Here is a 10621-nt window from a genome sequence, read left to right as displayed (position 1 = left end):
TTGTTTCGTCTTCGCAGTGGTGGCTATGGTTGCGGATCTGGTGCGTATTGTTGCAATGGAGGTGGCTCTTGCTCGCGTTTCCGCTGCTTGGAGGGTGATGACGCTGGTTTGGTGCGGTGGATCGCTGCAGAGATGGTGGTTCGTTGCTGCGTTTACGGCTACAGTGGTGATGATGGCACGCTGTTACAGTGGTTTCTGCTGTTTCGCATGGATCTGTGTGGTGCAAAGATTTGATGAATGCAGTGCAGATGCGATGTTGGTTAAGATGCATAAATGGTGTTGCAGTGGTGGAGAACGATGGCGTGGAGGATGGTGTGGAGGATGCAGGCGCGATGGAAGCTCGCAGTAGTGGTGGCTATGGCAACGGTGACGTTCCTGCGTGGTGAGGTTGAATGGTGGAACGTCTAAGTGATGAAGGATGAAGGTGTAGTGGCTGAACGCTGCTGTGGTGGAGAACAATGGCGGCTGTCGGTGAGATCCATGGCTGACGGTGGTGGAATGTGAGGCTAGGGTTTTTGGTTTGTGGGAGAGATGGAAGATGATGACGTGGCACCATTTGATTGGCCGAATTTTGAGTTGTTGGATCATGACACATGCCAATATGTGGTTGGACAGATTTGAAAGTTAGGGATTGCCACATGGCATGATCTGAGTGAGTTGAGTTTAAGTGGCAGGAAGGGTGTAAATAGACATATTAGGGGGTGCATAATAGGTTTTTGGTGAGACCCATTTAGAAAGAGGGGAGTGTATATGTAAAAATTGGGGTGCAGAAGTGATTTTTCCAAAACTTGCTGATTTCAGCCTGATTTAAAGGTGTTATGTAACTTCAATTGATTTATTTTCTCACTTTGAATGAGCTTAATCTTAACTTCAGCTGCATCAACAAACGTTAAAATATCCAAAAATAATTTATGCAGCTAAAAATCACTTTTTAAGACATTTTTATCACACAAGCTCAAATAGCCTAATTATCAGAACTGTGAATTAAATCACTCTTTAAACATACAAATTCAATTAAATACCCAGAATTAAAAATTGAATGAGGGCAAAAATACACACTCATCACACCCTTTCATTGATGGCATAATGGAAATACCCTTGCCTCGAGGTTGGAAGTCTTTGACCATGGATAGGTACGATGGAACAACCGACCCAGACGAGAATGTACATGTATATTTAACCTAGATCGGTCTCTATACCTCTGACGAGGCCATTTTTTGCAAAGTATTTCCTTTATCCCTCAAAGGTGCAACCCTCATCTGGTTCACTCGTTTTGCCACGCCAAAGCCACATGACCTCACCTCCCTGACGCTTATCAACATACGCTAAAAGGAAGGAGAATCTTTGAGAACGTTCATAGAGCGCTTCGGAAAGCTAGCCCTCAACATTGATAACTTAAATCCAGAGGTAGCTCTACACCAAATGATTAACACACTATGAAGCACACCTTTTGTTGATAGCTTGTGTAAGAGACCAGCAACTAGCATGGCTGAATTAAGGCAAAGGGCAGCGAAATACATGTGAATGGAAAAGTGAAAAGATTCCAAGAGTAGTATCAAAGCAGAAGACAACAACTCAACTAAAAAATATGAAAAAGCAAGAGCAAGCAAGGCGCTACCTAGGCCTCCGGCTCCCTTCGCTCCTCAAGCACAAAAGTTTAATAGATACACCCCATTAAACGCTCTTAAATAACGGGTATTGGAAGAAGCCCTGCACACTACCCTCATTAATATGCCCAGGAGGGAGAATACACCTCCGAATGCAGATACCACACAACAATGTCGGTACCACGACAACTACGGACATTCCACTAAGGAATGCACTGCATTAAAAGACAAGACAGAGGAACTCACATAATTCGGACATCTTCAGCGCTTTTGTCGCTCGAGGAAATGAAAATCGTCAAGGAGGAGGGGGGATATGAAGCAAGACACAAAGAGAACCGTAGCCGTAAAGAGCCTCAAACTCGTTGTAATCACAATGATCAAGATCAAAGCAGGGAGAGAAGAAACCAAAAAAAGTCCAAACCTCCCCTTAGAGGAACCATTAATAGTATATTTGGAGGATTCGCTGGGGGGATCAATTGCAACGAACCGCAAAAAGCATTGAAGAGTTGTCTAGTCAGTAAACTCTATAGCCACCCCCATGAGAAGAAACATGTCCCTCATCACCTTCACAAGTGAAAATTTTAAAGCGCCAGATCCTAAGCAAGATGAGCCCATGGTAATCACCGTAGAGATTGAAAACTTCGCGGTAAAAAAAGTATTAGTTGACCAAGGAAGCTCAGTATATATTCTTTATTGGGCAACCTTCAAGAAATTGCAAATTCCAGAGCAGTAGATGTCACTATTCGTAGATGAAATTGTCGGTTTTTAAGGAGAAAGGGTTGAGACACGAGGGTATATAGATCTTTATACCACCTTCAAAGAGGGGAACCTCTCCTGAACCATACCAATCAGATATCTTGTATTGGATGCGAGTACCTCTTACAATATACTCCTGGGGAGACCATCGTTGAATGCATTGAGAGTTATTGTTTCTACACCCCACCTAGCAATGAAGTTTCGATTCTCTAATGGAGATATAATAACACTCCACGTCGACCAGAAGACAGCTTATGAATGCTATCTAGCCAGCCTACGACTACCCAATCCACGAAAAACACATTCATCCAATAATGTTGAAAGAGTAGCCTCACAAAGCAACACATCCGCACAAAACCTCGATCCTAGGATCTAAGACGAAGAGAGAGCGAAGATGTTGTGAGGAACTAAAGCATTACCAATTGGGGATGAGAGGTGTCTCCATATAGGGGCTAGCCTATTAGACACAGAGAAAGAGATGTTGTCAATAGTGTTAATCAACAACACCCGGACATAGCATGCCATAAGCTCTCCATATTTAAAGAAGCCAAAACAGTGGCTCAAAGAAAAAGAAAACTAGGAGAAGAAAAAAGAGCAGCAACATGAATTGAATATGAAAAGATGCTACAAGCGGGATTTATCAAAGAGGTGCACTATACTACTTGGTTAACAAACGTAGTCCTCGTAAGGAAGCCTAATAACAAGTGGTGAATGTGCACATACTACATAAATCTGAACAAGGCTTGTTTGAAAGATGCATACCCGCTCCCCAGTATGGATCGACTGGTGGATGGAGCAGCTGGTCATGGTATACTCACTTTCCTATATGCCTTCTCATGATACAATCAGATCCCAATGGACCACAAAGAAAATTTAAAGATAACTTTCATCATAGATGAAGCAAATTACTACTATGAGGTTATGCCTTTTGGGATCAAGAATGTTGGAGCCACATACCAAAGGATCATGGACCGCATGTTTAAAGGCACGATAGGACGCAATGTGGAAGTGTATGTAGATGATCTAGTAGTAAAGTCTGGCTCTATGCAACAACACATTGAAGACTTGGTTGAGGTGTTCTACACCTTGAATAAGTATTATATGAGAATCAACCCAAAAAAATGTGTATTTGGCGTAGATGGGGGAAAGTTCTTAGGATTTATGCTAACAAACAGGGAGATTGAGGCAAACCCACAAAAATGCCAGGTGATCGTCGGAATGCAAAGCCCCCAAACCCTTAAAGAGGTATAAAGGTTAATAGGGCGCATCACTACCTTGAGTAGGTTTATGCCAAAGCTTGCAGAAAAGACTAAACCCATTCTAAAACTTATGAAGAAGGTCACCCATTTTAAATGGGATAAAATTTGTGAAGATAGCTTTGACAATATAAAAAAGTTCCTAGCCTTACCTCCAATTCTCCAAAAGCCCAATACAACACTTCCTATAATCATCTACTTGGCAGCAACAGAGGACGCAGTCAGTGCTGCCTTGGTTCAAGAGAAGGATCGGGAACAACAACCAATTTACTTTGTAAGTCAGATCCTTCAAGATGCTGAAAGAAGGTATCAAACGGTGGAAAAGATGGTGTTGTCTCTCCTCATAGCAACATGTCGCCTGAGGTCGTACTTCCAAAACCATAGCATAATGGTTAGATTGGATCATCCAATACATAAGGTCCTTCGAAAACCAGAGTTAGCAGGCAGAATGGTAGCTTGGGTCGTGGAGTTGTCAGAGTACCAAATCTCTTATAAGCCTAGAAGACCAATTAAGGATTAATCCTTAGCGGATTTCGCAGAAGAACTACAACCAGAAAGTGCCAATCAGAACAACTAGTGGACGTTGCACATTGATGGATCTTCCCATGTAAAAGGAGGTGGTGCAGACATTATGTTAGAGGGTCCCAATGAAATAATCCCAGACCAACAATGGGACATCTTACTAGAGAGTTTCAAGTTAAAGATACCCTTCTATTACAATACTTTCATATAGTTAAAAACACGTTGGAAGGATTCGAAGAGTATAAGGTCGAAAATGTACTAGAGTAGATAATGTACAAGCCGACGTATTGTCAAAGCTTGCCAGTACAAAGACCAAGGGCAAGTATAAATCAGTCTTACAAACGAAATTGGTTGCTCTGTCAGCTGACACTGCTGAATGCTGCGCAATAGAAGTTACTGCTGATTAGAGAATACTTATCATACAATATTTAAAGACAGGGATCAAACCAGATGATGACAACCATTTCGGTAGAACATTGTCAAACCCTCGTTCTCGCAGCGGAAATGGTGAAAGAAGATAGAAGTCAACGAGGCTTCCACTCGAGCTCCGTCAATGGAGCTCTATGTCTATAGTGAAGCAAGGTTAGGGAAAAACCCTAGCTCTGGTTCGATTGAACTCTGAAGGTGAAAGGATAAAGCAACAAAGCTAATCACTCTCATATATTTTCAAAGTTGAATCATTACACGAAGTGGCTTGCCTTTTATAGATGAAGAAAGGCAGCCGAGAAGATTAACGAAAGAAAAGAATTAAAAACCTAACCTAAGGTGTCATACGCGTGAAGGAGAGATGGTATGTGATGTAAAATAGAACCCTGAACACGCAAAGGTGTTGCACACGTGATAGATGAGGCTGCGTTGGTGATGTTGTTCGGAAGGGAACCTTAGCCCTCAATGGAGATGCTCCTTCACGTGAGACAGGCCGAAAACAAAACCCTAGCGAAGGTTTGGCTTTTGTAAATGTGAAATCAGCTAGGGCTGCACGGCTACGAAAATGAAAGTGTGATTGGGGTCTGTTTCGTTGCTTAACATGAAAGCTATTGGGCTACTATTAGCATTCTGAAGCCCAGTACGCGCGGATGCAAAATTGATGGTTAGGTGGATGCCATATGTCTAATTCACGTGGATGAAAATTGGGCTGATGTACTTTAGGCCCAACATTGCACACTGATGTTGTATTTCACGTGTTGGTGGAGCAGACCCATGGTGCCAAAAAGATTACAAGAAAAAAATAATGAAACCACAATTGGGCCTAGAATACAAACCCATGAAAATTACTAACTATACCACAGAAATACTAATCCTATACATTTATTAATCTATTTAAAAACAAATAAATAAATAAATAATGGGCCTAGCCAATGACCCAAGCCATGACGTCTTAGGGTGATATTCATCATCCCCTCCCTCTTCAAAAGGATCTGTCCTCATATCTAGAAGGTTAATTAAGACCCACAACATCAACAACTGGATTCCTCCTGGATCAAAAATATATCTACAATAGTCATCAAATAAGATTTCATTAAAATTTTGGATGCCATGCAGAGTATATTTTCTGAAGATACATGAAGATGGGCTTTTATGTTTAAAAACATTTTCAATGAAGTCCATTTCACAAAAATATTGATTTTCACTTTGACTTAATTAAGTCCAAAATGTTAATTCTAAGTGAAAGGTTTGTTTTGAAAAATCCTCTAAGGAGTATGAAATGATTGGTGAAGGTGGATAAACAATTTTAGGGAGAGTTAAGACAAAAGCATTAATAACAAATAAGGAAGAGTTAAAAAATAGAGTTACTCCCTTGAAATCTATACGAGGGATAGAATGTTGTATCTCAACTTCCTTTCGCATTAATTATTTTCTCTCAATCTCTTCTTTTCTTTTAAACTCTTTCTCTTTTCTTACTCTCTTTTTCTTCGAATTCTTTTCTCTCTTTTTCCTCCTCTTTTCTTTGTTGTTCCTCTTCTTCTCTCAATTATTGTTCAAATTTCTCTCTTTCTTTTTGCTCTCTTCTCTGAATTCTTAATCTTTCTTTTCTTCTAACTCCCTCATCTCTCTTAAAAGTATTGTGAGTTTTTCCTCCTTCCACCTTGCTATCTCAATTTTCTTTTTCTCTATCTCACGATCAAAATCAAAGGAAGGTGGTATGAATATTCTTCTCATGCATGCTCTCAACTCACTCCAATTTTGAATGGGAGATTTTCTTCCTTTTTCCACTCTAGACTGCCTATAATCCCACCACTCTTTTGCATGTCCTACAAAACTAGAAATGCACAAAGTAAGAAAATAGTATTTATTATGTCTAAGATGGAATGAATGCACCAAATCATCTATTTCCCTCTCCCAAGATATGTATGATAATGCACTTATGTCCTCATCAAAGAAAGGGAATGTACTCTCATGTGTATGATGCATTTTATCCTCACAATGACTACCTAAATGCAATTCACTGTACGAATGAAAACTCATCTTGCCAAACACACTTATCAAACAATTTTTTCACAAAAAAAACTTTAGAAATTTTAAAGAGAATATAAAGGAAAAGATTTCTAGAGATGTTCCCAGGAAAGAGAGGTGAATCTCATGGACAGACTTAGAAACCAAACCTTTCCTAGCCAGAAATCTCTAAATTTCTTTCACAAAAATTCTCAATAAAATTTCCCAGCAAGACAAATCTTAGTTGCGAAAAACAACTTTCATTGTGTGTGAAATCCTATGACCAAAGGAAGGTCAACTAAGTGTTTAAAGATTTGCACCTAGATATCACAGAGACGTAAAATAAAAACATCAAACATGCATAACACACACATAACCTGGACATGGAAAACATAAAGAATAAGAAAAGAAAAAAACAAGAAAACATAAACTAGACGAAAAATTTTCCTAAGTGAAGAATCAAGTGCCACTTGGAACCCCTTAATGACCTCACTACACGATTAAAAAGCTATTACAAACAACTAAGGAATGGAATTGCAGTAATGCATTTTCCCATTCCAAAGCAAATGAACAGAAACTAAAAGAAGAAAATTAACCACAAAGTTCCATGATATCAAAACAGAAATAAAAATAAATAAAAGTTGACTCGAGTTGTAGTTTCTTTGCTATTCTCCCTCTCGGCCAGCCCCCAAAAATGTATCCCTCAACTGTTTGCACTCCTTCTTTAAGTCCCAGCTCACTCCTACAATTCCTCTCGAGTGGCCACTCAATTTGTTTGTCCTCACAGTTCCTCCTTCAGCTCTACCTTCAATAGAAAGGTAATCCACCTACAAAGTTGCCAAATCAGTGAGTTTCAAGCCAAATGAACCAAGATCACTCACGGTCTTCACATAAGAATAAAAAAGCAGAAAAATCAAGAAAACCTTCAATGGAAGAATTGGACAACGTCAAGTGATAGAATTAAATGGACAAACTCAATTGAATAAGCAAGAAGGACAAGCAAGAAAAAGGAAAATTAACAAAGGATAGCACACAAAGGAGAACCTAAGGAATGTGTCTAGAACAAGATTAACAAAACTAAAATCAAGAAGACACAAAACAAGTTGAATCAAGAACATATGCAAATTGTATTTGAAATGGATAGTCAAGACTAAAGTTGTGAACTGTTTTGTCTCACTTTCTTTTCACTCAAATAACTCAAACAATATCTTTCATTCTAGATTTTCTCATCATATTTTCTTTCTTTGTTTTTCTTTACAGATTTTCTTTCCAACTTACATATATCACATATGCAACTAATCTTTTAAAGCACAATTCACTTCAAAGCAGTTTTCCAATTTCATTCAAATGGTCAATGGCATATGACAGATTCAAAGATCCAACTCAGAAAAACAATTTGAAAGAAACGCACAAGAAAACAAAGAACAGATCTTGGCATGGCAGTGCAGTAATCAAAATTGTTTCACACAAGCAAAACGGATGTGGTGAATCACACATATGACAGCTGCACTAAACCAAGGCAATCATTGTAATACCACAAACAGATGCAACAAATTTTGTAATGAAACAGATGTAGTGGTATATGGCAGGACTGAAATGGATACGCAACCAATCATCAATGATGAGATAATATGACAGTGTAAAAGAGCATCAACAGAACCAAGACTCAAAGAGAATTTGCAATCAAATGTTGGCAGCTCAAGCAAATAGACATAAATTGCAGTTTTGAAATTAGATTCAGATAGCCACAAAGCTACATCACAACGAGTAACAGAAGCAGAATATGCTAAAACTGCAATAAAGAGCATGACTCAGCCAATCATGAGTATAAGCAAAGATGCACACTGAAAATCTTGATTCATAAGACAAACCAACAACTAAAGCAAAGATCATGAATGAAACGTTAGGAAAAGATATCTAGGCTAATCATAAATCAACAAACCAAAGCATGAGTGTCCACATGTAAATTCTGATATATATCAGATTATACTGTGATGGAATGCACATGAATTGCTTTGGTCACAACAATCCTTGGCCAACAGATCCAAAGTATAGAACAACACAGAAACTCAAAAGCAGAGACATCAAATGTGTAAGCAAAACAACAACAAGCACGATATAGCAGAACAATATTGACACTGCAGAAATTGCTATTGATCTACTAGCAATTAAAGAACTCAACAAAAAATAAGAAATTAATCATTGAAAGCAGAACATAGACTAAAACAAATACAAAACAGTGAACAAAACACATTGAAGGCATAACTGCTATTGAATTTAGTGACATATAAAGCAACTAAACAATTCCTAAGACAAAACACGAGATTAGAAAATTTAAAGCTAGGTAAAAAAAATTGAAAAACCTAATTGACTTGCAATGAACGGTAGATTAGGCAGCTTAAGACATGATATCATCGGTATTGATTCAAGACTATTCGAAACAACAAATTTGAATCAATTTTAGTGAAACATTTCAACACAGATTGAACACCAGAGACGCCAAAACACAATCTATCAGGAACAAGACGAAAACAAACAATGAAGAAGAAAATGAACAAAGATACTCATCTTTGAAGACCTCCTCGCTCCAAGCTCAAAACCGGAACTCTGATTACCACATGATGACAACCGTTTCGGTAGAACGTTGTCAAACCCTCGTTCTCGCAGCGGAAATGGTGAAAGAAGATAGAAGTCAACGAGGTTTCCACTCGAGCTCCGTCAATGGAGCTCTATGTCTATGGTGAAGCAAGGTTAAGGAAAAACCCTAGCTCTAGTTCGATTGAACTCTGAAGGTGAAAGGATAAAGCAACAAAGCTAATCACTCTCATATATTTTCAAAGTTGAATCATTACACGAAGTGGCTTGCCTTTTATAGATGAAGAAAGTCAGCCGAGAAGATTAACAAAAGAAAAGAATTAAAAACCTAACCTAAGGTGTCATACGCGTGAAGGAGAGATGGTCTGTGATGTAAAACAGAACCCTAAACACGCAAAGGTGTTGCACACGTGATAGATGAGGCTGCGTTGGTGATGTTGTTCGGAAGGGAACCTTAGCCCTCAATGGAGATGCTCCTTCACGTGAGACAGGCCGAAAACAAAACCCTAGCGAAGGTTTGGCTTTCGTAAATGTGAAATCAGCTAGGGCTGCACGGCTACGAAAATGAAAGTGTGATTGGGGTCCGTTTCGTTGCTCAACATGAAAACTATTGGGCTACTGTTAGCATTCTGAAGCCCAGTACGTGCGGATGCAAAACTGATGGTTAGGTGGATGCCATATGTCTAATTCACATGGATGAAAATTGGGCTGATGTACTTTAGGCCCAACATTGCACACTGATGTTGTATTTCACGTGCTGGTGGAGTAGACCCATGGTGCCAAAACGATTACAAAAAAAAATAATGAAACAACAATTGGGCCTAGAATACAAACCCATGAAAATTACTAACTATACCACAGAAATACTAATCCTATACATTTATTAATCTATTTAAAAACAAACAAATAAAAAAAATGGGCCTAGTCAATGGCCCAAGCCATGAGGCCTTAGGGTGATATTCATCACCAGATGTTCTTGGCAAAGATTGGGAGAAAAAAGTTGCTAGGTATACCATGATCGGAGATGAACTATTCTGGAGGGGATTCTCCACCCCATTACTCAAGTGCGTTAATAAGGAGCAGTCAAATTATGTAACACTTGAGTTACACCAAGGAGTGTGCGGATATCACTCCGGGGCAAGGACAATGATAACCAAGATCCTAAGAGCAGGATACTATTGGCCAACTATGAGCATATGTAAAGAAATGTATACCTTGCCAAAAGCATGGTAACATAACTCATCAAAAGCACGAAGAGTTACACAGCGTGTCAGCCCCATGGCCATTTGCAAAATGAGGAATGGATATAGTTGGACCATTCACCCTAGGAAAGTGGCAATAGACTATTTTACAAAGTTGATTGAAGTTGAGCCCTTAGGTTCTATCACAACGCAACAAATACAAAAGTTCGTGTGGAAAAGCATAATGTGTTGCTTTGGGATCCCTCACACC

General features: G+C 39.1%; 1 long non-coding RNA gene across 1 annotated transcript; it reads right to left on the bottom strand.

The window, feature by feature from the left end:
• Window positions 1-4774: 4774 nt before the first annotated feature.
• On the bottom strand, window positions 4775-9819 carry LOC114186609. The gene is made up of 2 exons (XR_003605120.1): window positions 9503-9819; window positions 4775-9360 (listed from the first exon to the last, which is right to left on the bottom strand). It is a non-coding gene; the product is annotated as an uncharacterized LOC114186609 (long non-coding RNA).
• Window positions 9820-10621: the final 802 nt, after the last annotated feature.

Source organism: Vigna unguiculata, chromosome 6, assembly GCF_004118075.2.
Source record: "Vigna unguiculata cultivar IT97K-499-35 chromosome 6, ASM411807v1, whole genome shotgun sequence".
NCBI classification, from domain to species: Eukaryota; Viridiplantae; Streptophyta; class Magnoliopsida; order Fabales; family Fabaceae; genus Vigna; species Vigna unguiculata.
Note: the sequence above shows the minus strand (reverse complement) of the source record. Positions and strands in the feature narration are given on the sequence as shown.